Genomic DNA, 6000 nt, shown 5'->3' on the forward strand with positions numbered 1-6000 from the left:
TATTCCAATGAACGAACGTGCGTGAGGTGACGGTGCCAAGCTTACCCGATGCAAGGTGCCTGCGTTGTCGGACGTGACTGCAACACGGAGGATCCTCCTCGGTCCTCTCGTTCCGGTTCTCGCTTGGACTGCTGGCTCCGGGGGAGTTTTTAGTCCACTTGAGCACGTCCAAGAAGTCCAAGCGCCCTGCCACAGAACTCCTCTTTGTACTTGTCCGCCCCAGCTGCAACTTGTGGAGCGTCGCGCATGCGCACTGAACTCGGTAAGGCCCGCCCCCATAGATATGTTATAAGTAGACACAGCATTGGCTGCTGGGACGCGAGAAATTGGGCCGCCATCTTGAAGTGGTGATGAGCAGCCTGAATTGACAGTTGACAGCTAGAAAACAAAGATGGTGGTCGGCCTTTTCCTGCTGAAAAGAGCGGACTGTTGAAAATAGGAATCGGGGGATTACTTTTCACAAGTAAGATTTAACACGAACCAGTGATGTGCGGTGAGGTTTACAGCTGGTGAGGCACTGACATAATCAGAATCAGATTTACAAATATACAGTATGCGCTCTGCGCAGATTATTTGCCATTTGATTGGCAGCAGTTTAGGGTTTATGTCTCATTTCTACATTCTTTTCACATACAAACTGTCGCCCACAAAGAGTGCATTTCATTAAAGGCCTACTGAAATGAGATTTTCTTATGTAAACGGGGATAGCAGGTCCATTCTATGTGTCATACTTCATCATTTCCCGATATTGCCATATTTTTGCTGAAAGGATTTAGTAGAGAACATTGACGATAAAGTTTGCAACTTTTGGTCGCTAATAAAAAAGCTTTGCCTTTACCGGAAGTAGCAGACGATGTGCGCGTGACGTCACCGGTGTGAGGGCTCCCCACGTTGTTTACAATCATGGCCACCAACAGCTAGAGCGATTCGGACAGAGACAGCGACAATTTCCCCATTAATTTGAGCGAGGATGAAATTTTTGTGGATGAGGATATTGAGAGTGGAGGAGTAGAAGAAAAAAAGACGAGGGCAGTGAGAGCGATTCAGATGTTATTAAACACATTTACTAGGATAATTCTGGAAAATCCCTTATCTGCTTATTGTGTTACTAGTGTTTTAGAGAGATTATATGGTACCTGAAAGTCGGAGGGGTGTGGCCACGGGTGTGGTGGCCGCCAGTGTCTCCGGTGGGAGACACTGGCGGCCAGTAGTCCGCAGCAGCTGCAGGAGGACGCAAGCTCCGCTCATAACTATGGTAAGAGCCGACTTATTACCACACTTTTCTCACCGAACCTGCCGGTTGACATGTAGTCGGGAACCATGTTCGCTTGACCGCTCTGTTCCATAGTAAAACTTCACCTGCGGGAATTTTAAACAAGGAAACACCGGCTGTGTTTGTGTTGCTGAAGGCAGCTGCAATACACCGCTTCCCACCTCCATCTTTCTACTTTGACGTCTTCATTTATTAATTGAACAAATTACAAAAGATTCAGCAACACAGATGTCCAGAATACTGTGTAATTATGCGATTAAAGCAGACTACTTATAGCTGGGATTGGACTGGAAAAAAATGTCCGCTACAACCCGAGACGTCAAACACACGCATCATCATATGCGTCATCATTCCGTGACGTTTTCAACAGGACACTTTGCGGGAAACTTAAAATTGCAATTTAGTAAACTAAAAAGGCTGTATTGGCATGTGTTGCAATGTTAAGATTTAATCATTGATATATAAACTATCAGTCAGTAGTAGTGGGTTTCAGTAGGCCTTTAAAAACAAAACAAAAATAATGTTATTGCCGTCTTACCTTTACTTATAGATGAAGTCCATGCGCTGGTTCTTCTGGTAAAAGACCTCCTTCACTTCCTTCAGTTTTAAAAGTCTTATAAGAGTTCAACATAGTTGCCGCGATTAGCAGAGCTCCGAATCTCATCATTTCCACAAAATGCGAGTGGCTGTTTGGCGAGGAAGCAGGTCGCATTTATGACATCTTTTAAAATCTCTCGGTTCTCTTTTCCCTTAGCATTGCGGACACTGATGATGAGTCGCCGCTGTTCATCCAAAGCCAAATCTATCCTCGTCATTCCAAACGTTTTTAGTGCAATCTAGCTTTGAATTCGAGCGGCTGACCTCTCATGTTTGGTGAGGCTTCTTTGAAAATTCTTTAGGTCACAAAATCCCATTTGAGTCCACACAGCTCCATAGATTGAAAAAAGAAGGCAAGGAAAGCAAAAAAAGGCGGTATCTTGCAGAACATCCAGAAAGTCTTTTCACGTATACCACTCCGTTTGGAAAGAGCGAGTAACTTTCCGTCCTGCTGATTGAAACAATCCATTCAGTTACGGCTTTGGTCTTCCTTTAGTAATTATCTCCTGCTTCGCTTGAAAGTCCACTTTAGAAAACTGTTTAAGTGCGGAAATGTAGTCATTCATGTAGACAGTCAGGGTGCACAAGACCGAAAAAATAAGTCGCTGCGGCACTTACCCGCTGAGGCCACCGTATGTCTCGTGCCCCTATTGTGAGGCACGAAAACTGTTTGTCTCACCTCAAACTTTTTTCTCTGCCGTTTTGCTGGCTCAACCAACACACTAAACATGTTACTCGCTGCGGCACTTGACTCGCTCACGCCACCGTATGTCTGGGATCATGAGCGCCCCTATCGTGGGACACAAGAACTGTTTGCCTCACCTCAGATTTTTTTCTCTGCCGTTTTGAACGCTCAGCAACACACCGGACAAGAACACGCTCTGGCTGCACGGCAGACTGAGGAGTTTATGAGGGATTGCGAAAATTCAGCAATTTTGAAGAAATAATAATCCAAATTGGTGACGCTAAATGAAAATGAAAAACTAACAATTACAATTATTTTATCATTATATATTTTGTTTCTTTGCATGATCACAGGTGAGGCACTGCCTCCCCTGACCGCACGTCACTGACATGAACGTACTATTGGTTGTATTTTGTGAAAAGGATATTACCACAGAGTTGAGAAGGAGCAAAGATCTTATATAGTACTGAAAAATTTGCCGCTAGCAAACAAGAGTTTTTTTGATTGATTGGACTTTTATTAGTAGATTGCACAGTACAGTACATATTCCATACAATTGACCACTAAATGGTAACACCCCAATAAGTTTTTCAACTTGTTTAAGTCGGGGTCCGCGTTAATCAATTCATGGTACAAATATTTACTATCAGCATAATACAGTCATCACACAAGTTAATCATCAGAGTATGTACATTTAATTATTCATATTATTTACAATTACCAAAATAGAATTGCTTGTCAATTAAATTAATTACATTCAAAAATGTCATATTTAAATAACATAATTGGCAGCACGGTTGAACAGGGGTTAGTGCATGTGCCTCACAATACGAAGGTCGTGAGTCGTCTTGAGTTCGATCCCGGGCTCAGGATCTTTCTGTGTGGAGTTTGTATGTTCTCCCCGTGACTGCGTGGGTTCCCTCCGGGTACTCCGGCTTCCTCCCACCTCCAAAGACATGCACCTGGGGATAGGCCCCTCCCACCTCCAAAGACATGCACCTGGGGGTAGGCCCCTCCCACCTCCAAAGACATGCACCTGGGGATAGGTTGATTGGCAACACTAAATGGTCCCTAGTGTGTGAATGTTGTCCGTCTATCTGTGTTGGCCCTGCGATGAAAGAGCGACTTGTCCAGGGTGCATGCCGCCTTCCGCCCGAATGCAGCTGAGATAGGCTCCAGCACCCCCCGCCACTCCCAAAGGGATAAGCGGTAGAAAATGGATGGATGGATACTTGAATCAGAATCAGAAATGCTTTATTAATCCCCGAGGAGAATTTAAAAAAAAACATAAAGTTGAAATAGTTGATGAAGATAAAGATTGTAAAAGCCAACAGGGGTAAAAGTTAGGACCACAGTCCAAATTGTGTGGAGGGGAGAGGGAGGGGGTGATATATGTTAGCTAACTAGACAATCAGATGGACTGTGGCTATACAGTATTATACAAGTCTAAATTTTGTCTAGATTTCCAACCCAATTGTATGTAGCCCACCTTCGTGAAAGGTGTCATTTGTCTTTGATGTGTCATCATGCCTTCAGTGTGCATATTGTAATAGTTCTCTGCAAACTTATGAAATGTTCTATTTTGTCAGAATGAACCAGAATGCTTCATTTATATGTGAAAGTCACAAAGAAATCTTCTGGAGGCGGATGACCCCCTTACAGGGGTTTGGTTTATAAACTTTCAGACCCACCTAAAACTAAATTCCGCAGCCGCCCCTGATTATGATGCATTCTCATTTTAGGCAAAGTATAAGACAATAATTTCTTAGGAGTATAATTGTAACCAGGAATAGGTCCTCCAGTAACAATATTCAAATACTAACATTGTTGGGTAGGACAGAATTTGGTTTTATTCTGAACTCAGTGAAACAGATTGGTGGTTTTAGCTGATAAAAAGACTTTCAGGGGTTTATATATGTTTATGTTGAAGTATTTGGCAGACGCTTTTATCCAAAGCGACATACATAACAAATACATATAAAACAATCACTGTAAACATGATCATTTAAGGCAGGGGTTTCAAACTCAATTTACCTAGGGGCCACTGGACGCAGAGTCTGAGTGAGGCTGGGCCGCAAAAAAAGATTTCTTAAAAAAATGTTGCATACTCCTCAGCATGTCTAGTTGTATAATGACGTTTCAAATTGTATTCATTGTGCACTGCAACTTTTCTCTGTGCAAATGCGACACGTCGGGGTGCCCCTGTGCTCAACAAAGAAATATTGCATCCCCCCCTTTTCCTGGAATTGCCTTCGCTCACCACTAACTTTTCTCTTCACTGCATGCTTTGAAAAAGACATGTTTGGGGTTGTGGAATATATTTGTCATTAGCCGATGCACGGAGAATAATGATATTTCCGCAATGTGTGTTGTTCCGCTTTTCTTCCCTACAGCAACACGGCGGTCAGCGGATAATAACCGTGGAAGTACCAGGATAGCGAGAGCAGAAAAGTGTTATCCGGCATACATGTAGTGTTCATCGTGTGAGGCAATGCAAATTAAATAATAAAAAAAAAAAATAATGGTTTGAATTGGTCCAGGTTATCGGGGACCGTTACTACTGACGGACAGGTGGCGCTATGTGACTGCAGCCAGGCACGTAAGAAAACCCTTATATTCATAGCAATGTTTCTGTCGCTTTCAGTCATTTGCCGCTTTTCCACCAACGCAGGGGTAGGCAACCCAGAACGTTGAAACAGCCATTTTGGACCCAAATAACACAAGGCTGTCAAGCACCATCCATATAAAACTCGCGGGCCGCACTAACATTAACATTTCATATTGAGTGGGGGGCCGCAATATAACCTCTAGCAGGCCGCAATTGGCCCTCGGGCCGCATGTTTGAGACCCCTGATTTAAGGAAAGAATGTAATACAAAATATTAATACAAAGTGTCAAGATAGAATAAACTCAGCAACAGAGATACAGTCTATAAGATATATAGATATCTAATGTATTCATACATTGTTTATGTAGGATATACGCATGTATTTGTAACCTAATTATATTGTTTCTTCAATTTCAAAATAGCCTGTAATTTTTTTCCCCCTTCTCTGGGATTATATTCCCAGTTTTGATCTCGGACGTTTGAGGCGGTGCGCGTACCCCTGGGGGTACTTGAAGGTATGCCAAGGGGTACGTGAGATTTTTTTTAAATATTCTAAAAATAGCAACAATTCAAAAATCCTTTATATATATATTTATTGAATAATACTTCAACAAAATATGAATGTAAGTTCGTAAACTGTGAAAAGAAAAGCAACAATGCAATATTCAGTGTTGACAGCTAGATTTTTTGTGGACATGTTCCATAAATATTGATGTTAAAGATTTCTTTTTTTGTGAATAAATGTTTAGAATTAAGTTCATGAATCCAGATGGATCTCTATTATAATCCCCAAAGAGGGCACTTTATGTTGACAATTACTTTTATGTGTTGAAATCT

The 6000-nt window shown here is 42.2% G+C and overlaps 1 protein-coding gene across 3 annotated transcripts in view; it reads right to left on the reverse strand.

The window, feature by feature from the left end:
• The window catches only part of kank1a (KN motif and ankyrin repeat domains 1a), a 120134-nt gene extending 119895 nt beyond the window's left edge, over nucleotides 1-239 (reverse strand). Inside the window, exon 1 of one of the 3 annotated variants that reach the window (XM_061904650.1) lies at nucleotides 46-239. The gene's annotated coding sequence lies outside the window, so the exon portion shown is untranslated. The remainder of the gene's footprint in view (nucleotides 1-45) is intronic. The other 2 variants (XM_061904617.1, XM_061904606.1) reach the window with 2 other exon arrangements.
• Nucleotides 240-6000: the final 5761 nt, after the last annotated feature.

Source organism: Nerophis ophidion, linkage group LG01 (genome assembly GCF_033978795.1).
Source record: "Nerophis ophidion isolate RoL-2023_Sa linkage group LG01, RoL_Noph_v1.0, whole genome shotgun sequence".
Lineage (NCBI taxonomy): Eukaryota > Metazoa > Chordata > Actinopteri > Syngnathiformes > Syngnathidae > Nerophis > Nerophis ophidion.